The 25,280-nt window shown below is 33.7% G+C and overlaps 1 pseudogene; it reads right to left on the reverse strand.

Annotated features, from left to right (window-relative positions):
* The window catches only part of LOC120199926, a 75,656-nt pseudogene extending 51,156 nt beyond the window's left edge, over positions 1-24,500 (reverse strand).
* Between the last annotated feature and the right edge of the window lie 780 nt (positions 24,501-25,280).

Genomic DNA, 25,280 nt, shown 5'->3' on the forward strand with positions numbered 1-25,280 from the left:
AAGAAGAAAGAAACTTACCCTTGGAGCCTTGACCATCGCCGGAAGCAATAAACATCACCGAAGAACAGAAAATACCGAAGGTATTTTCATAGATCAACTCCGATTAAAAGTCTTTTTTGGGAAACAAAGGTCGGAATCGACCTTGGGGAAATTAGGGCTATATTTTAGTGTAAAAAACAATTTCCCGGCCACCGTAGGCGGTGGCCGGCAGCGGGGTTAACGCCGGCGAACGGCTGCCGGCCGATGCCATTCTCTCTGTTTTAGAGAGAAGCGAGAGAGTTTTAAACTCTCTCAGAGAAGAGAGAGAGAGAGTGAAAGTGAGAAATGAGAGCTGGCCCTTCGGGCCAACCGGTTAGGGACTTAAATAGCCCTCCCCAAACGACGCCATTTTAGGGAGGGGTCTGTCTGTAATTAATTAAAAGTTAAACCCTTTCCGCAGCCATCCTAATTTATAATCCTTACATTTTAGTCACTAAATCAATTTATAATCCTTTTAATTCGGTTCTTTAATTTTAATTTTATTTATTTTAGTCCTTTATATTAAATAATATATTTAGAATAAATAATATATTTAGTCCTTTAATTTTAATAATTAATTTTTTAAACCCCGAACAATATATTTCAATTTATTTTAATTTGATATATGATTTTTATATAATTTTAGTTTAGTCACTAAATTAATAAATAAGAAGAATAGCATGTTTAGTCACTCAAATTTTAAATAATTATGAATTAGGTATTTAATTCTATTAAGTTACAATTTAGTCACTAATTTCAATTTTTATTTATTTTAAATATATAGTTTTAATTTTGTTTATTATATGTTAATTTTATATGTTTACTTTTAATTATTATTACCATTATTATTATTATTTAGCCATAAATATATATATATTTATAATATTTATTTTATTAAAATCTTATTACTATTAACTTATTTTAATCCTGTTTTAATATTTATTTATTTTTCAATATTAAGAAAGGACAGTCTTAAAACAACTAGATGTTTATTTTCTGATATTTTTAAATAAATAAATTTTATAAATTATATAATTAATTGTTTTAATTATTTATTTTTTAATATCGAAGAAAAGAGCTGTCTCAAGATACCTAGAAGTTCTTTTCTGATATTTCTAAATAAATATTTTATTTATAAATATATAAATTAATATTTTTTATAATTATAATTTTGAAATAATTATTTATAAATTAAATATATTTTGAATTTTTAAATTTCTAATAATAGAGACAATTTATAATTAAAAAGTACCAATTTTGGACGTTGTAGGGGTGCTAATCCTTCCCTAAATGTAACCGATCACGAATCCCTTTTTATTTCTAAAAGGAATGAATTTTTGGTTAAAACACAGATCAATTTATCTTTTAACTGATGTTTTCTTAAAAAACTCTTTTAAAAGATATTTTTTTAGGTATTCGACCTACCTGACCCAAAAGGCCGATGGTGACTCCCAAATTATTTTAAACCATTTATTCACATCACTTCTCCCTCCAAATAAATATTTCGTGCCCGGACGAAAACCGGTTACGACAGCTTGGCGACTCCGCTGGGGACCGTCAGGCTTTTAAAAAGAAATTATAAATTGTCTCTATTAATTATAAATTAAAAATTCATAAATTTAATTTATAATTCTTTCTTTTCAATTTTTTATATACTTATTATTTTTATAGTATTTATATTAATATTTCATTTTACTTGCAAGTATTTTATTTCATTATTTATTTTTCTGTCAGAGGTTTGAACATTTCTCCTCACACACAACACTTGCATTGCATAACATAAAGCTCTATAATTGAGTTTGTCCCTTTTAATTGGGAGTGAAAGCGACGTCTTCGTGAGAATTTATTCTCCATGTCAGACCTAGCAAGTAACTTTCGGGGTTTATATGCTCTATGTCTTCGTGAGAATTTATTCTCCGTGTCAGGCATAGAGAAGTGTATCCCCTCGAATTGAACTCGATCCAATTTAGTCTGTGATGGACTAGGATTGAGGGTTAACAGCCTAAGGGGGCACTAACAAGGACAATTCGGGTACCTTTATTCTTAGATTTGAAACCCTGCATATAATAAATCCTAGAAACTCTTCCGATCTGAAGCCATGCCAAAATTTTGTCCAAAATAGGTGTACACACAGGAGAAATGAATTTTAACTTTTCATTTTAATTTATTTATTTATTTTCTTACTAAATAAATTGCATGTGAATTTAAATTATTTAAAATATGAAGAAAGCATGTTTAAATAAGGATATTTAGGTAGACATTATTACTAAATTGTTTTTTTCTTTATTATGTAAACTAATTCATTTCTTTTTGTGTGTTCTTTATTTCTTCTGTTTGCATAGCATCATACAGGATAAAAGGCATTGATCCTCATGTTAATTGTCTCATTGGAAATCCTTCATCCATGGAAAAAAAGTGTTCAAATCAAATAGTTCTAAACTCAGAAGTAAGACAGTGGGCTGAAGACTTACAAAGATAAGGAGGAGACAGTCTGCAGAATGACTATGTATCTGACTTAGCCAGTTATGCTCCAGTTTCGCTAAAAAGAAATGATATGCAAGATTTGCGAGGCATTTGGGAGAGTTGGGACTCAAACAAAAAGTTGCAGTTTTATCAGACTTACGGAGACATCCCATATTTGCTCTATGTCGAAGTTGATGATGACTTACTTTGAGCCCTAATTCAATTCTAGAATCCAAGGTACAATTGCTTCACTCTCAATAAGGAGGACTTGGTTCCTACTATTGAAGAGTACACAACTTTGCTATATATAGAAGGGGATTTGGAGAATCGAATTTATTCAAGGTCAATTAAAACTCAACCTTTTCGAGTTAAATTAGCAAAGATTGCTGGAGTAAGAGAGGAATGGGTGGTATCCCGTACAAAACAAAAGGGCGAAAGCGAGGGCGAAAGCGAAGGCATTGCTTGGACCATCATTAAAGAACTTATTCAGAGTCATCCAGACACTAAAGTACGATTCGATCTCTTTGCTCTGGGTATGTATGGTATGGTCATCTTCCCAAAAGTATTGGGATATATTGAAGCTGCAGTAGTAGATTTGTTTGAGCAGCTACCAAAAAAGATTAATCATGCTTCTGCAATTCTAGCAGAGACTTTCAGATCGTTAAACGCTTGTAGAAAGCTAGGAGGTGGACGATTCTTAGGGTGTACCCAATTGTTATATGTCTGGATTCGTAGCTATTTTTGGAGGACAGAAAAGGTTTCATACCGGCGCTTTAATACAGATTACTCACCATTGAAAGAATTTCTGGAGCAAGAATGGCCGAAAGAAATTAAGAAAGATATGTGGATTAATGTCTTTCGAAATCTGCAAAGTAATGACATTGTTTGGCGAGCCCCGTGGCAAATCCAAAGGGAATTCTTTTACAAATGTGGTGATTACAACTGGATAATGCTGCTCGGATTCTGGGGAGGAATTGGATATGCACCACTTCTGGTCATAAGACAATATGAAGGTCGTCAATTTGTACCTGTCACTGCTGGATTACATTCATCTGAGTTTGCATTCCACAGCAAAAAATATAAAAGAAATATCATGGAAGCCTTTACAGCTTGGAAAACAACTTTTTGTATCTGAGCTAAAGCAGCAAAAGAAATGCTAACTCATGATTATGAGGAATGGAGATCTATCAGGAAAAATGAAAATATCCCTCTACCAGACCAAGCTGAGGATATCTCTATGGAAGATCGCATTAAGGTGGTTCCATCAGAGATTGAAATCCTGAGAGCTGAGTTTGAAGAAGAAAGAGAAGATTGGTCAAGAGAATTAGAGCAAATGAGACAAGATAAAGCTATGTTGGGTGTTGACATTGACTTTCATTCATCACAATGTGCAATGTTGAGAGAAAACAAAGAAAAAGTTGATGGTGAATTCAGAGCATTAAAGAAAAATTACCAGGAGTTATATAAATCTCGGAAAGCATCAGGACCGAGCCGATCAACAATACAGATGACCAGAGAATTAAACATCGAGAAAAGTCGAGTTGAAGATCTGAAAGGAAAGAATAGCCGTCTACTTAAAAGCCTTGAGAAAGGAAAGCAAAAATGGAAGATTTTGAGGTTGACAGAAGAGAGCGAATTATAAAACACAAAGCTGAACATCGCGAGATCATGAATGAAATGCAAAGAGAAAGGGATCGAGCCAAAGATTTAGAAGAGATGAAGAGTGACATTCTTGATAAATTTGAGTGTGAGAAAAATATCATGTTCAAGGGATTTGAATCTGAAATGAACCATCTGATTGCCGAACTTGAAGTCAGGGGCCAAAGGATTGAAGAGTTCAATGTTGAAAAAGAAAAATGGGAGCTGGAAAGAAAGAATTTCAACACCAAACTTGAGGTAGAGCAAGAACTGGCCAGCAATTGGATGAAAAGAGGCAGAAACAATAATGTTCAAATCCAGAAGCGTAATCAAAGAATGTAAGAAGCATGAACAAAACTTGAAGAATATCTGGATCAGTCTAGAAATAAAAACTCAGAGTTTAATGCTTACATTTTGCAACTTGAAGAGTCATTATTTCAAGAAAAGGTTCGTCTAGGACCTAGTGATCTCAAAGAAAGTAATGAGGAAAGTGCTTCACTGCGAAGACGCATTAGAGATCTTGAAAAAACTCTGCACAATTGTCAAGTCAGAATCACTGAGTTAGAGCAAACTCTCGAAGGAACTAATGAACAATGGTAAAAATCAACTGATTTCTATGTAGAAAGAAGTGAAGAAAGAAGTAATATGGTATTCGAGGCCATGGTACAAATGAGCGAAGTTGCTAGATATGTTGGGGAACTAGCTGTTGAAGCAAAAATAATTGAGCATCACGTTGATCCAGTTTCTAAATTCGGAAAGAAGGTGTCATGGCTAATGAAAGAAATTATAGAGCTTAATAGGAAAGCTACGCCTTATCTGTAGTTATGAACTATTATAAAGAAACTTTTGTATGCCGATGAAAGTTGTTCTATGACAGTTAACTTTTTGGGATCAATACCTTTTGCATACATGCATTCTGCATACATTCATTATTCATTGCATTATTTTCTTTATGTATAATTTTTATTATTAAGATAATATTCATTAATTAAAATTTGAAAAAATAATATCAAAAGATTTTTCAATCGCAGTTATTCTGGCCAAAAGAGAAATACAACATCACTACGGTACTAGACAAGCTACTAAGAGAATTATGGAGGATAAAATACAACGTATTGAGGAACAACATAATAAAGAACAAGCAGAAATGAGAATGAAGCTAGAGAAAATTGAAGCCAGTATTGCGAACTCACAAGACAGCATGATGCAGAAAATAGAAGAAATGTTTAAAAGGCAGGCTATCATTGGAAAAATGCATGAAAATCCTGTATCTTTCGACCAAGAACCTATGTATCCTCTAGGTTTCCCACCAGAACCAATTTATCACTCTGGTACTACACCTATACAAATCAATGCTCGCACATCAGCATTTCAAGAATCCAAACTACATGAAAATCGACAAGTGGATCCTGCATCTTCAAGCAAAAATCCACTTATATCATATGTGAAAATAGGGGATTTTAATGATGAGCATCTAATCCCATATTTGAATGAGCTGAATAAGAAAGAAAAATTAAATGAAGAATTGACCAGACAGATCAAGAGCTTAGAAGAACGAATGAAATCCGTGGAAATAACTGAATCATTCTATGGGTTTGACGCTAGTGAGTTGAGTTTGGTTCCAGACCTAATCCTCCCCATCAAGTTTAAAGTTCCCGAATTTGATAGATATGATGGTACCACATGCCCTTTATCCCACATTACTATGTTTTGTCGTAGAATGACGGGATATGTGAAAGACGAGAAATTGTTAATTCACTGCTTTCAAGATAGTTTGACAGGACCAGCCTTAAAATGGTATACTCAATTTACCAAAGCCAACATTAGATCTTGGAAAGATCTGGCTAAAGCATTCCTAGAGCAGTACTGCCACGTAACAGACATGGTCCCTGATAGATGGACTCTCCAAAATTTGGAGAAAAAGAATAACGAAACGTTCAGACAGTATGCTCAGAGATGGCGTGACACAGCAGCCCAAGTTCAACCACCTCTGTCAGAAAAAGAGGCCACAGTAATATTTGTCCATACATTGAAAGCTCCTTATTTAAATCATCTAATGGGGAATGCAACCATAAAATTTGCAGATTTGGTCATTTCTGGAGAACTCATTGAAAATGACTTGAAAAGTGGAAAAATTGAATCAAATGAGGGGTCTAGTTCCAAAAGACCTATGTACCGAAAAAAAGAGAATGAAGTCAACAATGCAAACTCTTACAACAAGGATTCATCGAAAAGTGTTACAATAACCCAGCCAAGGGTTAAGAAAGAAGAAACAAACACTAATCGAGCAGAGTCCAGAGGAACTCGAAAGGAAAATGAAAGGTTGTCTTTTATACCTTTACCAGTACCCTATGCTGAGATCTAAGATTCGCTGTTAAAAGGAGATGTCATACGACCCTATCCTTTGGTTCCTATGCAACCACCATTCCCTCCATGGTATGATGTAAAGGCACACTGTGTTTACCATGAAGGAATTACGGGTCATTCTATTGAAAAAAGTTTGGCATTCAAAAGGGTGGTTTAAAATTTGATCAACGCTGGAAAGTTGGAATTCAATTCACCATCTACATCAAATCATCCGCTGCCAAATCATGGAGATAAAAACGTGAATACAATTCAGGAAGAGAACAGAAAGAAAGCAAAAACTGACATTTCTGAAATTAAATCTCCTTTTGTTTGGATATTTCAACAACTCTCCTTATCCAGTATAATTCCACAAGAATTCAGGCCAAAGCATAATGAAGGCAAGAATTATTGTGAATATCATCAAGAGAAGGGGCATGAAATTCAACTATGTCCTGAGTTTAGGGATTTGGTGCAAAAATTGATGAATAACAGAGAGATAGAATTCTTTGAAGAAGAACTAGGGAAAAGAGAAGATGATGTTTGCTCATCAGAAGATTCTAAACCTAATCAGAGAACAAGTGATCCTGTGATCATTAATGTGAAATCATCTACAGTGATTCCTGCACCAACAAAGCCGAAAGTAGTTATCACAACTCCTGTACCATTTCCATACAAGGATACCCGCAGGGTACCTTGGAATTATACTACCAATGTTTCAATGGTAGGAGGATCTGTTTCTTTGGAAAACCAAAAGAGAAAATACAGAATCTGGATTCGATGTCTGAAGCAGTGAGTGAAGTCGGATTCTTTACAAGAAGTGGGAGATGTTACTCTCCCGAAACACCCAATGCATCAGAACAGGTGAAAGCAAAAGGAAAAGCCATGGTAATACCCCAAAAGGTATTTGATGATGAATCCCCTCCAGTATTCAATGAGCCTGTAACAGAAAAACAAGCGCAAGAATTTTTGAAATTCCTGAAACATAGTGAGTATAGTGTGGTTGAACAACTACATAAACAACAAGCGAAAATTTCTATTCTTGATCTATTGATGAATTCAGAAGCACACAGAAATGCTTTGATGAGAATGCTTAATCAAACCTTTATCCCTGAAGATATATCCCTCAATAAACTTGACAGAATTGTGGGACATATAGCCGCTGACAATTACATAACGTTCACGAATGATGAAATACCTGAAGGCGGAATGGGGTCAGTAAAAGCTTTGAATATTACTACACATTGTCATGGTCATGTTTTGCCAGGAGTATTAATTGACAATAGATCCTCTCTTAACTTGATGCCTCTAGTCACACTTCAAAGAATGTCTGTGGATAAATCACACATGAAAAGTTATCAGAATTTAGTGCGAGCTTTTGATGGCACTCAAAAAGAGGTGCTTGGGAAAATGGAAATACCGTTGTTAATCGGACCAGTCGTGTATAATATTGACTTTGTGGTGATGGACATCCACCCTACATATAATTGTTTATTAGGGAGGCCATGGATTCATTCTGCAGGAGCCGTTCCTTCTTCATTACATCAGAAATTTAAATTCGTTGTTGATGGACAACTAATATGCGTAGGACCTGAAGAAGAAATCATTGCGTCTATAACAAGTGATGTTCCATATATTGAAACCAATGACGATGCTCTCGAATGTTCTTTCCGAGCTCTTGAATTTGTCAATGCAACCTTTATTGCAAAAGGAAGCAAAATTCCATATCCTAGATTATCTGATTGCACCAAGATGACTGTACGATAGACTTTAGGCATCAGAGCTAAAACTGGGAAAGGTTTATGAAAGAATCTTCAAGGAAGTTCAGTTCCTGTAAGTATGAAAATGAAGAAAGATCGTTTTGGGCTTGGATTTAAGCCCAATTTTCAGCAAAAGAACAAAGAGATGAAAAGAATGTGTGAAGATAGAAAGGTAAGGTTGAAAGGAGAAGAAATCCTTTGGGAACACATGTTTTTCCCACAGTTGAAGACCACATTCAGATCAAGGGGAACAATTAATGTAGAACAACAGCTTTTTGAGGCCTTTAAAGAAGAAAAGTTGACGAAAGATCAAAGCATAGTTGAAGAAGCTATGAATGGATTATTTATCAACATGATCATGAATGACAACAAGACTGGCAAATACTTGGATAGGATTCGCCCATGATTTCCTGGAGAAACACTCAACAATTGGACCACTGAAGACCTTCCTGTAGTTTTTAATATTAACACAAAGTAATATTCAGAACTAATCTTTATGTTTAGCCCAAAAGTATGAAAACTTTTTGTTATCTTGTAAAGGAAATTATGTTAAGTTCACCTAATATTAAATATAAGAAATTTTTCTTTAAAATTTTCAGATGGCAATCATTCTTTACATTTTCTTACATTTTTACATTTATTTATTTCATAAATTTACTATATTCTTTCGGAAATATGTCCGACTTAAATTTTCAGGTGTCACAATGTTAATAGCATGTTTATTCCTAAATTTAATCGAGAGATAAATTTAGAGCAGCCCATATGTCTGGAGGAAATCAATGAGTGTGAGGATGAACTGGAATGTGATGTTCCTACTGAATTATTAAGACTGATAGAAAAAGAAGATAAACAAATTTTACCTCACAAAGAAGAGATTGAGACTGTGAATCTGGGAACAGATGAAGAAATGAAAGAGGTGAAAATTGGTACTACTCTGACAATCCAGATAAAATAAGAATTGATAAATCTCCTTCAAGAGTTCAAAGATATCTTCGCCTGGTCTTATCAAGATATGTCTGGTTTGAGTACAGATATAGTGATACAAAAGCTTCCAATCAATCCAGAATATAAACCGGTCCAACAAAAGCTCAGGCGAATGAGGCCAGAAATATTGTTACAGATCAAAGAGGAAGTGATGAAACAGATTAATGCAGGTTTCCTACAGGCAACCAAATACCCATAATGGGTAGCCAACATTGTTCTAGTACCAAAGAAAAATGGGAAAGTTCGAATGTGTGTGGATTACAGAGATCTCAACAAAGCTAGTCCGAAAGATAGCTTTCCATTACCCCACATAGACACCTTGGTGGACAATACTGCAGGACACGCATGGTTTTCATTCATGGATGGCTTTTCAGGATATAATCAGATAAAAATGAATCCTGAAGACATGGAAAAAACAACATTTGTAACCATGTGGGGCACATTCTGCTATAAAGTAATGCCATTTGGATTGAAAAATGCAGGGGCAACGTATCAAAGAGCCATGGTAACTTTGTTTCAAGACATGATGCACAAAGAGATTGAAGTATATGTAGATGACATGATTGCCAAATCCCGAACTGAAGAAAAACATATTCAAAATTTGAGAAAGCTTTTCCATAGATTGAGGAAGTATCAATTAAAGCTCAACCCCGCTAAATGCACTTTTGGAGTAACTTCCGGGAAGCTTTTGGGATTTTTGGTCAGCAAAAAAGGAATCGAGATTGATCTAGATAAAGTGAAAGCAATTCAAGATCTTCCACCACCCAATACAAAAAAAGAAGTTCGAGGCTTTTTGGGAAGATTAAATTATATATCTTGGTTCATTTCTCAATTAACTGACAAATGTGATCCAGTGTTCAAATTACTTCGAAAGAACAATCCTGAAGTCTGGAATGATGAATGTCAAGAAAGTTTGGATATTATTAAGAAATATTTATCCAATGCCCCAATTTTAGTAACACCAATGCCTGATAGACCGTTAATTCTCTACTTGACAGTCTTTGAAAATTCGATGGGATGTGTACTGAGACAGTTTGATGAATCTGGAAGAAAAGAAAAAGCCATTTATTATCTGAGCAAGAAATTTACTGATTGTGAAATTCGATATCTACCAATACAAAAATTATGTTATGCCTTGGTGTGGGCTACTTGAAGACTCAGACAATATATGTTATATCATACTACTTGGTTGATATCCAAACTTGATCCTTTGAAATTCTTAATGGAATCACCAGCTTTGACAAGCAGAATGGCTAGATGGAAGATGTTATTATCCGAGTTTGATATTGTATATGTCAACCAAAAAGCGATAAAAGGAAGTATCATAGCTGATTTTCTGGCCAGTCGTGTATCGAATGATTATCAGCCTTTGAGTTTTAATTTTCCAGATGAAGGTTTTTTGTGCATATCCATGAATGAAGAAGTCGGAACAAATGATGCATCTTGGAAGCTTTACTTTGATGGAGCATCCAACGCCCTGGGACGAGGAATCGGGGCAATGTTAATTTCTCCATAAAATATTTATTATCCCTTTACAAGTAGACTGGAGTTCTTTTGCACCAATAACATGGCGGAATATGAAGCTTGTGTCATGGGATTGAAAGTAGCCATAGAAAGAAAAATTCAATGTCTCAAGATATATGGAGATTCATCGTTAGTGGTGTATCAATTACGAGGTGAATGGGAAACAAAAGATCCCAAATTATTGGAATATTGAAATTTTACCCTCGAATTAGTGAAAGAATTTGAGAGAGTCACCTTCAATTATCTCCCTCGAGAAGAAAATCAAATGGAAGATGCTTTGGCTACATTAGCTGATATGTTTCAAGCAACTAAGAAAGTTGATATGATGCCAATCAAAATGCAAGTATATGAAATTCCTGCACATTGTTATAGTTTGGAAGAAGAGGTAGATGGTAAACCATGGTATTATGATATCCTGCAATATATCAAAAATCAAAGTTATCCACAAAATACATATGAAATTGATAAAAGAACCATGAGAAGAATGGTTGCTGGATATTTTCTTGATGGTGAGACTATGCATAGAAGAAGTAATGATCAAATGCTATTGAGATGTTTAAATACCAGCGAAGCCAGAAGCATCATTGAGGAAGTACACAGTGGAATATGTGGAACACATGCAAATGGTCTTTCCATGGCTAGAAAAATAATGAGATATGGATATTATTGGGCTACCATGCACACAGATTGCATTGATTATGCAAGGAAATGCCATAAAGGCCAGATATTTGCAGATAAGATTCATGTACCCCCATCTCCTTTACATGTAATGACAGCACCCTGGCCATTTTCTATGTGGGGAATAGATGTCATTGGGGCAATCACACCAAAAGCATCGAATGGACATTGCTTCATCCTTGTGGCAATTGATTATTTTACCAAGTGGGTTGAAGCTGCTTCGTATGCCAATATTAAGAGGTCCACAGTCTGCAAATTCATAAAGAAAGAAATAATTTGCCGGTATGGCCTACCAGAAAGGATCATTACAGATAATGCTCTGAACCTGAACAACAAAATGATGACCGAACTTTGTACACAATTTAAGATCAAACATGCAAACTCAGTGGCATATCGTCCAAAGATGAATGGGGCAGTTGAGGCAGCAAATAAGAACATCAAGAGAATCATTACAAAGACCACTGAAACTTACAAAGATTGGCACGAGAAGTTACCTTTTGCTTTATATGCATACCGAACTACTGTTCGAACATCTACTGGGGCAACGCCTTTTTCTTTAGTCTACGGGATGGAAGCAGTCTTACCAATTGAAGTTGAGATTCCATCGCTTCGAATTTTGAGAGAAACAAAATTGGGTGAATCTAAATGGATCCAAGCAAGATTTGATCAATTGAACCTTATTGAGGAGAAAATATTGAAAGCTATTTGCCATGGACAGATGTATCAGAAACGGATGATGAAGTCTCATGACAAGAAAGTATATCCAAGAGAATTCCAAGAGGGTGATCTAGTACTAAAAAAGATCTTGCCTATACATAAAGATTTTCGTGGGAAATGGATGCCTAATTGGGAAGGGCCATGCGTTGTAAAAAAGGCCTTTTCTGGAGGAGCGTTGATCTTGGCAGAAATGGATGGAAAAATTCTTAGAAATCCAATAAAATCGGATTCTATCAAGAAATATTATGCTTGAAGAAAATATGGAAAAAAAAGAAAGAAAAAAAAAAGAAAAGAAAAAAGAAGAAAAAAGAGAAGAAGAAAAAAAAAGAGAAAAAAGGGGGTCAAGATGAAAACCCGCAAAGGGCATCTTGTAACCAAATGAAGGATTTGAGTTGAAAACCTGAATGGGCGGCTCAAATGCATATTGATATTAGGCATCTGGCAATTGAACCCTCTTAAGATTTTGATAGTTTGGGAGGAACTTCACATCTACAAGCATTCTGACAACGTTTGAGATCTTCCAGACAAAAGCTTACATCAGTACTCTAAATTGTGTCAATTTGATTAATTTAGAAATACTTATGCTAATAATTTGTTGAGTCATTTGAATTTTTATCATGAATACAATTCTATCTATTTATTAATAAATTCTAAAGTTTATTTCCTCTAAAATTATTTTATTTGAGATTTATTTTCGAAAATTCAACTTATTCTTTTATTTTGTAAATGTATTAACATAATTATGAAATAAGTTAAAGATTTCTGAATATCACTTTATGCTAATACTTTTAAAGGCATGGAATACAAAGTAAACAAATTATCACCATCATAGAGTTATTTGGAAGTGGAACAAGAAGAAATCTGTTCTCAATTGGCAGATTATGAATATAGCCCCTTTTCAGTGTAGCAGCATGAAAATGCTTCGAATCTACAAATTCTGGCTCTACATTGAATAAGTACTGTGATATTACAGTCCAAACATTAACTGGAGCAAGTGCCACATTATCATGGTAGAAATAAGGAGGCCCAATAACATCTTCTGGAAGTGTTCTTTGAGTTATCTGATCTGGTTTTGGTATAAACCCCAAAACCAATCATTAGATTTAAAAGATGAATTTGCTCATAGTAGAAATAAGGAGGCCCAATAGCATCTTCTGGAAGTGTTCTTTGAGTTATCTGATCTGGTTCGGTAAGAATTCCAAAACCAATCATTGGATTAGGAAGATGAACTGCATGATTATCTTCATCAAGAAGCTTCTTTCCAAGCTACCTATGCTTCTTCTTTTCTAAGAAAATCATAGCCCAAGTTTCGCCTTTTCTTGTAATCGGGATCATTGCATAATGGCTTCATATCTTTTACCAGAAGAAGTGTGTCAGTAGCCTTAACCGTTTGAGCAGCACATATAAAATTTGTCAACTCTGCAATTGATGAATCAGGATTATATCTCTATGACTATTGAAGACATAGCATTTGAGTATCCCATTTTCAAGTATAACAGTTTACTCTCCTCATCAGAATCAGAATTCATGATTTTCTCGGTATCAAAAGAACTATCAATATCTGTGAAATCATATTGAGAGATCACTTCATAATTAGATGAGTAGTTATCAGAATCAACATGTTACATGAGTACAAACTTTTCAAGAGCCTGTGACATTGAGTTTTGTTCTCAAGGGGTTTTGTGACATTATATCTACGTCTACATTTTTCAAAGATGATAGATTCTCCGATTTGAAGAAGAAAGATTTATTGGATTTCATACAACTGAAGAAATACTAAGTTCACCAATTTGAAATAAAATAAAAATAAACTTAACATTCATACATCATATTTAGGCATTTGCAAAAATAGGTGCATTTTCATTCATTTTATCCATGTTGAATTTTGACAGGAATTTCAAAGATTTTAGCAAAGATTTAAATCCATTATTCAATGGATCAACAGTACCAGAGAAAGTTCATAATGAGAAGAACTCATCTGAAGAAGGAAGAAGAAGTTCATAATGAGAAGAATTTGTTCAACCTTTTGTTCGAATTCATCATTCGATGGATCAAATTTTCCAGAAAGTTCATAATGAGAAGAACTTATCTGAAAAGGAAGAAGAAATTCATAATGAGAAGAATTTGTTCAACCTTTTGCATAATTCTATCACAGAAGGAGATAGATCAGCATCAGCTTTTCCAGAGAAAGTTCATAATGAGAAGAACTCATCTGAAGAAGGAAGAAGAAGTTCATAATGAGAAGAATTTGTTCAACCTTTTGTTTGAATTCATCATTTGATGGATCAACATTGCCAGGTAGAGTTCATAATGAGAAGAACTCGTCATCTGAAGAAGAAGAAATTCATAATGAGAAGAATTTGTACAACCTTTTGCATAATTCTATCACAGAAGGAGATAGATCAGCATCAGCTTTTCCAGAGAAAGTTCATAATGAGAAGAACTCATCTGAAGAAGGAAGAAGAAGTTCATAATGAGAAGAATTTGTTCAACCTTTTGTTTGAATTCATCATTTGATGGATCAACATTGCCAGGTAGAGTTCATAATGAGAAGAACTCGTCATCTGAAGAAGAAGAAATTCATAATGAGAAGAATTTGTTCAACCTTTTGCATAATTCTATCACAGAAGGAGATAGATCAGCATCAGCTTTTCCAGAAAAAGTTCATAATGAGAAGAACTCATCTGAAAAAGAAGAAGTTCACAATGAGAAGAGCTTGTTCAACCTTTTGCATAATTCTATCACAGAAGGAGATAGATCAGCATCAACTTTTCCAGAGAAAGTTCATAATAAGAAGAACTCATTTGAAGAAGAAAGAAGAAATTCATAATGAGAAGAACTTATTCAACCTTTTGAATGACTCTATCACAGAAGGAAATAGGTCAACATCAACTTTTCCAGGGAAAGTTCATAATAAGAAGAACTCATCTGAAGAAGGAAGAAGGAAGAAGAATTTTATAATAAGAAGAACTTGTTCAACCCTTTTCCAAATTACAACACAGAAGAAGATATTACCATCCCCAGCGGAAAGTTCATAATGAGAAGAACTTATCTGAAGAAAGAGAAGAATTTATTCAACATCTCCATATTAATCAAGTAAATTCAAATGGATAAAAAATATTATTATCTTTTCATCTTTGCTCTATTCTTGTTAACACGAGAATGAGCAAAGAGGGGCAGCTGAAGATACTATTTTTTTCTCCATTTTCTATTATTATTATTTATTATTATTATTTTATATATTATTATTATTATTATTATTATTTATTATTATTAAAATTATTATTATAAACAGGCCAAGTCCGGCCCAACCCAATGACCCAAATACGGTGGCCCAGACCTAAAGGCCCAAATGTGTAACCCTAAACCTATTTAGGGTTTATATCTCAGCCGCCATCAGCTATCCACCGTTGGATCTGGCATGATCCAACAGTTCATATGTGTCCAGATGATACCAACAACAAACCCTAGGGTTATGATACCCTAGGGCCACGACGTCGCCCGCCTCTCTGACACCTCCATTAACCGCTGCCACGCTTCAACAGAAACATCCAGAGGAAGCAAGGAACGTCGTCCACGTTTCAACCATGGGGTGAGTCACCACCTATGGTTTGGTGACTCACCGAACTCTACCCTTGGGACCAGTCCGAAGCAAGCTCCGTGGTGGCCTATAAAGCCACCACCGAACCTGCAAAGAAGGAGGAGGCAACCAACAGAGAGCAACAAAAAAAAAAAACAAAAACAGAAAACAAAGAAAGAAGAAAGAAACTTACCCTTAGAGCCTTGACCATCGCCGGAAGCACTAAACATCGCCGGAGAACAGAAAATACCGAAGGTATTTTCATAGATCTACTCCGATTAAAAGTCTTTTTGGGGAAACAAAGGTCGGAATCGACCTTGGGGAAATTAGGGCTATATTTTAGTGTAAAAAAAAATTTCCCAGCCACCGAAGGTGGTGGCCGGTGGCGGGGTTAACGCCGGCGAACGGCTGCCGGCCGGTGCTATTCTCTCTATTTTAGAGAGAAGCGAGAGAGTTTTAAACTCTCTTAGAGAAGAGAGAGAGAGTGAAAGTGAGAAATGAGAGTTGGCCCTTCGGGCCAGCCGGTTAGGGACTTAAATAGCCCTCCCCAAACAACGCTGTTTTGGGGAGGGGTCTGTCTATAATTAATTAAAAGTTAAACCCTTTTCGCAGCCATCCTAATTTGTAATCCTTACATTTTAGTCACTAAATCAATTTATAATCCTTTTAATTCGGTTCTTTAATTTTAATTTTATTTATTTTAGTACTTTATATTAAATAATATATTTAGGATAAATAACATATTTAGTCCTTTAATTTTAATAATTAATTTTTTAAACCCCGAACAACATATTTCAATTTATTTTAATTTGATATATGATTTTTATATAATTTTAGTTTAGTCACTAAATTAATAAATAAGAAGAATAGCATATTTAGTCACTCAAATTTTAAATAATTATGAATTAGGTATTTAATTCTATTAAGTTACAATTTAGTCACTAATTTCAATTTTTATTTATTTTAAATATATAGTTTTAATTTTTTTTATTATATGTTAATTTTATATGTTTACTTTTAATTATTATTACCATTATTATTATTATTTAGCCATAAATATATATATATTTATAATATTTATTTTATTAAAATCTTATTACTATTAACTTATTTTAATCCTGTTTTAATATTTATTTATTTTTCAATATTAAGAAAGGACAGTCTTAAAACAACTGGATGTTCATTTTCTGATATTTTTAAATAAATAAATTTTATAAATTATATATTAATTGTTTTAATTATTTTTTTTAATATCGAAGAAAAGAGCTGTCTTAAGATACCTAGAAGTCCTTTTCTGATATTTCTAAATAAATATTTTATTTATAAATATATAAATTAATATTTTTTATAATTATAATTTTGAAATAATTAATTATAAATTAAATATATTTTTAATTTTTAAATTTCTAATAATATAGACAATTTATAATTAAAAAGTACCAATTTTGGACGTTGTAGGGGTGCTAATCCTTCCCTAAATGTAACCGATCACGAATCCCTTTTTTATTTCTAAAAAGAATGAATTTTTGGTTAAAACGCAGATCAGTTTATCTTTTAACTGATGTTTTCTTAAAAAACTCTTTTAAAAGATAATTTTTTAGGTATTCGACCTACCTGACCCAAAAGGCCGATGGCGACTCCCAAATTATTTTAAACCATTTATTCACATCACTTTTCCCTCCAAATAAATATTTCGTGCCCGGACGAAAACCGGTTACGACACTACTAATAATACAATCAACACACACACAGAGAGAAAGAAAAATATGTATAATAAATCAGATGGTTGAAGAGGACCAAACCAAACAAATGCAAAGAAATTAAAACCAGAAACTACTCAAGACAGAAAAGAAAGCAAGGACATCTCTCAGCAAGAGTGTAGTCTGTTTCATTGGATATGCTTAATTGAAAATGAGCACATGCTCAAACCTGATTACGTGCAATTGCTTGAAGAAGCCTTTCTTTTTCCTTGAATGCAGGCAGAGATTTCCGAAATTCCATCATCTTCTTGCCTTCAGGAGATTCCTAAAAATGGTAAGGACAATTCTGATTAAAAAGACACATAAGGTGGTTTTTTTTTCACGTTTTACCACTTTTCAGAAAGTACATGATACAATGTAATGCTTGCAATTAAAGAAAAAACATCACTCCACCCCCAACCAAAAGAAAACAAAGGAGCGCTTTTTATCTTAGAGGAAGCAATCAAAAACAACTAGGCGTGTAATTGACCCAGAAATGAAGAATATGAACCTAGAGGTGGCACCCATAAATTCTGAGCTTGAAGTCAATACCATGTTACTTGTGATTTAGCTTAAAGTAAATGCACTAGGAAAATCCAAGAAAACTAGAAAGCAACATACAGAAAATTGCATCTGATTTGGACTATTCCACTTCAACACAAATTGATATACATTCGATTTGATCCTTAGATGGAGATCAACAAAAGACAATTTGTAAAATAACACCACTCATCTAACATAGTTTTACCCACTAATCACATACAACCCATCTTTAGCCTACAATGATAAATAGCAGATAATATATTAAGCAGGTCAATTTTGTGTTATTGTGAACTGCGTAATTGTTGGTTGTCGATGATAAGAATTAAAGATTTAAATTATTGTAAATATTATTTGTTAACATTTTAGGATAAAATCTAACTCTTATCTCTTAAGTAGTTTAAATAACTCTTGTATCTTATCTCTTATCTATTAGATAGGATAGGGTTTTGTTTAAAGTAATTGTATTTGTATTAGAACTCTCTGTAAATTTGTCTATATAAGCATATTTACAATTTTATTCTAATCAATGAAAACACAGTGAATTCAATTGATCATTGTACAAAATACTTTCCTCAGTTTTCTACATGGTATCAGTTTAGGTTAGACAATCCTTTACACCCTAGTCATATGACTACTCAAACAACATCCGAGACCAGTTTCGGAGTAACAATTAATGTCTCCGAGTCTGGTTCTTACCAAGCATTATTGTTTCATCTTCTATCTCCACCACAATTTCGACTGCTGCTATTAGTAATGGCTTGGGAACATGGATTGTTGACTTTGGGGCATCCAATCATACAACAGGACACATTATCCTGCTTCAAAACTTTACAAAGTCATTTTCTCATTCTCATGTCAAGACAACAAATGGCTCCTTATCATCTCCTTCCAAACATTCTTTCAACAACCCCATCAGACCAAAATTTCCCCAAAATTCCTTAAAGTAACCAAGTCCCACTTCAGAGAAAGGAACTTAGTGTTTACATAAGGAGGCAAAAGTCCATATCAGAGGCCATCATACAACCTGGAATTTACCGAGAGTTGGACTTGAGTCCAATTGCCTCTAAGGAAGGAAGTGGGGTTAATTCATCATATCCTACTGAAATTTTTATTCCTTTTGTGAATGATATTGACTTACCTATTGCTCAGATGAAAGGGGTAAGGAAATGCACAAACCGTCCTATACAAAGGTTTGTTGCATATTCGAATTTAATGACTTCTTTTAAAGCATTTACAGCCATATTGGATAAATTTAGATTCCTAAAACAGTGGAGGAGGCCTTGAAGGATCGAGATGGATGAAGGATATTGAGGAAGAAATTATAGCACTAGAAAGCAACAAGACTTGGACCCTAACTGAGCTTCCACATGAAAACAAACCTGTTGGCTGTAAGTGGGTGTTTACTGTGAAGTATAATTCAGATGGCAGTGTTGAGAGATTCAAGGCTAGGCTGGTGGCTAAGGGTGTAATACCCCAAATATCGGATCAGTAATTATAGTGAAAGGATTTAAAATTTGGTGGGTTAATTTAAATAAATTGAAAAGTACATGGATTGCTCCATGAAATTATGTTTATGACTTATTTTTAAGAATGGAAGAATGGAGGGGCATTATGGTCCTTTGTAAGAGGAATAAGAGGATAAGTCCGAAAATAGTTCTCTACTCTTCTTCTTCCTCTTCTCTTCCCCGTACCCTTCATACCTAAGGTAAGAATTCTTCAAGTTGGTTTTTCCTTTCGTTTATGGGTTGGTTTTGAAAGCTTAAGTGATATAAAGGCTTAAGGAAAGTTCAAGGATGATTAAAACTAAAAGATTAGTGATTTATTAGAGATTTAATAAAATGGGGTTTTAAGTGATTTGATGAAATCTGACCAGTTATTGGAGTTTAAAAGCATATTTGACTTATCAAAGAAGTAAATAAGAGATTGGGAGCCTTAGAAGTGTTTAATAACATGTTTAAAAATTTGATGTGATTCTTAGTTTTGAGTGTTCTTTGGAGATTTTGGATATTATAACGAGATTTATGGATGTAAGTTAGTTTGGATAAGTGATAATGAGTTTAATGGTATGGTTGGAGATAAGAGTAAAAGATTTAGGTGAAATTTGTGTAAAATTTGAAGTAAAAGAGGTAAAATCTGGGTAAGAGTATCGGTACTGGAAGAACACTACTGATACTATAAGGTTAAATTAGAGGATTTGGATGAACAGTATCGATACCGATTTAAAGAAGTATCGATACTAAGGTGTAGGTATCTATACCAAGAGAAAGGTATCGATATCGTAATCAAAAATGAAATTCCAGAATACTAGAATGATATCGATACTGAAGTGGGTATCAGTACCATAGAAGAGAAGTATTGATATTGTAAGGGGTACCGATACTATTCAGTCTGAAATGTTAAGTTAGGATAAATTTTAATAGAATTCGAAAATAATACTACTTTTGAGTATTATTATTTTGTATAAATGTTAGAAAGTATACTAACATTTGTATCGTATCTGTGATTATGGATGTCTAAATCGTAATTAAGCTCCTGAGTCAAGCAAGAAAAAGGGCAAGGATAAAATTGCTGAATAGTTGGACATCATTAAGGCATAATAGTGAGGCACACCAGGTGAGTGCATTTTATGTACTTATATGAGATGAGGATGACTTGCGATGAGTCAACCTCGAATGTTTTGATAAAAGTATGTTTTACATTAATTTTTGATATCTTTTCATAATGGTTATGGAAATGATTGTACGAATAAATTTTAGAGTATGAACTGCTCTAAAATGAATGGATGAACTTTTTTATGGATTAACAGTTATTGATGTTTCAAAAATAAATGTTTAATATGTGAATTGGACTTAAAGGCCCATTGTATGTGCATTGAGAGTCATAAGTGCATTTCGATATACATTTGTATATGATGGTTATCGATCGATTTTGTTTACTGCATATGTTGCATTTTAGTATCAGTACTTTGTGTACTTTCGGCACTAGATGTGCAACCATGGTATTCATAATGAGTTTGTGAATTACCATTTCGACATACATTTGTGAGTAAATGTTATCGATCGATTTTGTTTAATGCATATGTTGCATTCGTATCGGTACTATATGTACTTTCGGCACTATGTGTGCATCCATAGAATTCATAATAAGTTTGTGAATTTCCATTTCGGCACTTAGGTGCAATGCACGTACATTGCATTCTCATTCAACATACATTGGGCAAATAAAAGGATAATTTGAAAAGATACTGAATTGTAGGTATACTAGGCACTAAATATTGTTTTGCAAGTTATGGGAATGAAACTTGGTTTACCAAGCCAGTTATGTATTAATGTGAATTATACGATTTAAATTCGTACTTGATATTTTATGATATACTTATGTAAAGGTTACACCTCATTAATATTATCATGCCTCACTAAGTGCATACTTAGCGTGTGTTGGTATCATCAATCCAAGGTTGCCTCATCAGTAACTGTATGACAAATATGTCTACTTTTGATATTATTAGATGGCATGTAATATACTTATGAAAATGCTCTGGAATGGATTTGACTTATAATGATTGTAATATTTAATATGTTATGACTTTAAGACTATTATACATATTAAAGTTAACCAATGTTTTATTATTATTATATTAAAATGTTTTATTTATAGAAACAAAATTTCATGAGTTTATTAATAAGGAAATGTTTTTAAAAGTCTTGTGACACCTGAGACTTGTGTACGGAAACGTATACGGGAAAATGGGTGTTACAAAGGGCTTTAGTCAGTCCTATGGCATTGACTACCAAGAGACATTTGCTCTAGTAACCAAGCTTAATACAATTAGGTTTATGCTCAGCTTAGCTGTAAATAAAGACCAGGAACTACATCAACTACATATCAAGAATGCATTCTTGAATGGAAATCTAGAGGAAGAAGTGTACATGAGAGTGCCTCCAGGAATGGAAGTAAACACAATAACTCAGGTGGTGTGCAAGCTAGAGAAGTCCTTTTATGGCTTGAAACAATCTCCTAGGGCTTGGTTTGAGAGGTTCACCAAATTCATGGTTAATAATGGTTATAAACAATGTCAGACAAATCATACATTGTTTGTAATGGTGACTACAGGGAAGAAGAAAGCCATCCTCATAGTTTATGTAGATGATATCATCATCACTAGAGATGATTGTGCTGAAATTAATAATCTGAAGAAATTGTTGGCTAGTGAATTTGAAACCAAAGATCTAGGAAATCTAAGATACTTCTTAGGAATGGAAGTTGTGAGATCAAAGGCTAGTATTATCATTAACCAGAGAAAATATAATTTAGACTTATTGTCTAAAACAAGAATATTGGGATGTAAGCCAACAGAGACACCAATGGAAGGCAATCTAAATTTGAGAAGAGAAGAGATGGTAAGTGCAGTAAACAAGGAGCAATACCAAATATTGGTAGGTAAATTGATTTACCTTTCTCTCATCAGACCGGATATTGCCTTCTCGGTAAGCATAGTAAGCCAGTATATGACAGATCCGAGAGAAGAACATTTGGAGGCATTAAACAGGATTCTAAGGTATCTAAAAATGACCCCCGGTCATGGTCTAATTTTCAGAAAAATAAAAGACAGATCAATGAAAATTTTCACTGACTCAAGTTGGGCTGGGGAGCTGACAGATAGAAGGTCTACTAGTGGTTATTGTTCTTTGGTTTGGGGCAATTTAGTCACCTGGAGAAACAAGAAATAATCGGTTGTGGCCAGAAATAGTGCAGAAGCCGAGTATAGGGCCCTTACACTTGGAATTTGTGAAGGTATATGGTTGAAAAGATTGTTGGTTGAATTAGAGATAAGTCAGAACAATAAGTTTGAGATACTTTGTGATAGTCAATATGCAATTAGTATAGTTAAAAATCTAGTTCACCATGGCAGAACTAAGCATGTGGAGATTGATCGACATTTCATCTCAGAAAAAGTTAATTCTGGGGTAGTAAAGCTGAACTTTGTTTCTACTAAAAATCAACTAGTTGATGTCCTCACCAAAGCACTACCAAGAGTTATCTTTGATGAAATCATATTCAAGCTGGGAATCTACAATGTATACTCACTATCTTGAGGGGAATGTTGGTTGTAGATGATAAGGATTAAAGATTTAAATTATTGTAAATATTATCTGTTAACAGTTTAGGATAAAATCCAACTCTTATCTCTTAAGTAGTTTAAATAACTCTTGTATCTTATCTCGTATCTATTAGATAGGATAGGGTTTTGTTTAAAGTAATTGTATTTGTATTAGAACTCTATGTAAATTAGTCTATTTAAGCAAACTTATAGTTTTATTCTAATCAATGAAAAACACAGTGAATTCAATTGATCACTATACAAAATACTTTCCTTAGTTCTCTACAGTAATTTGCGAGAGCAAGACTATAGTTTACTATCCACCAGAAAAAATAAAGATACAAACAATGATATTAAATTTGCAAATAAGCACTCAATGAGCAATAATACAAGAGGAGACAGATAGGGAATCATTAGTAGGGAGATCAATGAGTAGGAAACATAGGATTACCATTGTACTCATCAAATAATCACTTGTAATAGAACCATGAAGATCAATATTATGTCATTAATACTAGATTACATATGCAGTTTACTAATAAATACAACATCACAAGCAGATAAAAGCTTGATTTGGGAACGGGTCAAAAAAACAAAACTGAATATGCTTTTATCCAAAGGAAAAAGGTAGAAAACCATGCAAGCATATCATAGAGAGAAAAAAAAAGGCAAGAAAACAAATGTCACAAATGTTGCCCAAGTAACAAAGTAAAATTGACAACAAATCAAAAGCATTTAAGGAGAAGAAGTTAATACAGTCATGCCCCCAAATCTCTTGCAGATGCATAAAGGAAGAAATTTAAAAAGTTTCATACCTGCCAAGCTCTTTGCATATTACATAGCCGCAAACTCCTCATTTGAAGAACCGTTTCCATAATAGAATTATCCAGGAATGAATCTGGGTTCTCATGTGAGTTAGCATATTCAACCTGGGAATTAGCATCATCTGAATTCTCTCTGACCTTCCCAGAATGTAACTGCAGTCGATCGAGATACTCTTACAGTAAACCCTCAACTCTCCTCTGCAAGCCTAATGGTACAACAACCTGGAAAAAAGCCATCAAAAATTTGGTTCTCCTTTCAGTCAAGAATTACTTTTAAGCTACAATGAACTTGAAAACTTGACAATCACTCCCGAGTTTGTTACCTCACGTTGTGGCCGTTTATCATCCAAATCTGGCCTATAGTTAGGGAGTGGTACTTTGCTTGAAACAACCACTTTTCCATACATTTCACTGATGTATAAACAAGAAGGGAAATAAACCCGAATAATCAGGCAGAAATCCCATCATTATCATAACAAGCACATATAAATATTCAAAATTATATTCCCAAATACATCAAATATTGTTCTAAGCATATAAAGGTGGTATATACTTGTAAAGTCCCATCCTTTTAGCAAGGTTGGAAATTTGTTCATAATCTCTTATGTCTCTTTTATCTCTATTTACAATTTCTTGGTCGTTTTCATTATGCAACAGCATGCTGAGTTTCCATTTCCATTCATTAATGTTGGCAACCGAAGATGACAACTAATAACATCAATAAATTGCAATCATAGTTATCAATTAGCTTTCAAACAGTCTATTTTTCAATTTCCATATAAATTAAGTTAAAAAAGACACAATTCAAGAAGTATAGGGAAAAAGAAATAAGGAAGAAAGCCTTATGGCTCTCGAAATCACACTCGTATTCATCATCTAAGAACTGCTCTACGGCGTTCCTGCATAAATGATGTCGTACAGGGATATAAAACCTAGAAGAAGAATTTAGGAGTATGAAAGGGAGTGAACCAAACAAGGTGGAGGTTCTAGCGTTCTTGAAATTGAATCTCAAAAGCAAACATTTTAGCTTTGGATTTTGCAATATAAGAAGCAGAGCATTTGAATTCATAAGAATAAGAAATTCAATGTATATATCAAATCAACATAAGAAAATGGATTAAGGTTTTTACTTTCTAGGGTTTTGGGAATCAATTTTGTTTGATGGATAGAATAAGAAGACCTTGGAGGTCTTCTACGGAAGCTGCTCTCAACCTGGCGTTGGGGGCAACCTACTATCCTACCTCCCCTCACCTCATTACATATGGGAATAGGGTCAACTAAATAAAAAAATTTAAAATATTATATTTTTCTATCAAAAGAATATTAAAATATATTTATTTTATTTTAATTACTCAAAGTTATTCATGT

The sequence above is a fragment of the Hibiscus syriacus genome, unplaced genomic scaffold (assembly GCF_006381635.1).
Source record: "Hibiscus syriacus cultivar Baekdansim isolate YM2019G1 unplaced genomic scaffold, ASM638163v2 tig00000340_pilon, whole genome shotgun sequence".
Lineage (NCBI taxonomy): Eukaryota > Viridiplantae > Streptophyta > Magnoliopsida > Malvales > Malvaceae > Hibiscus > Hibiscus syriacus.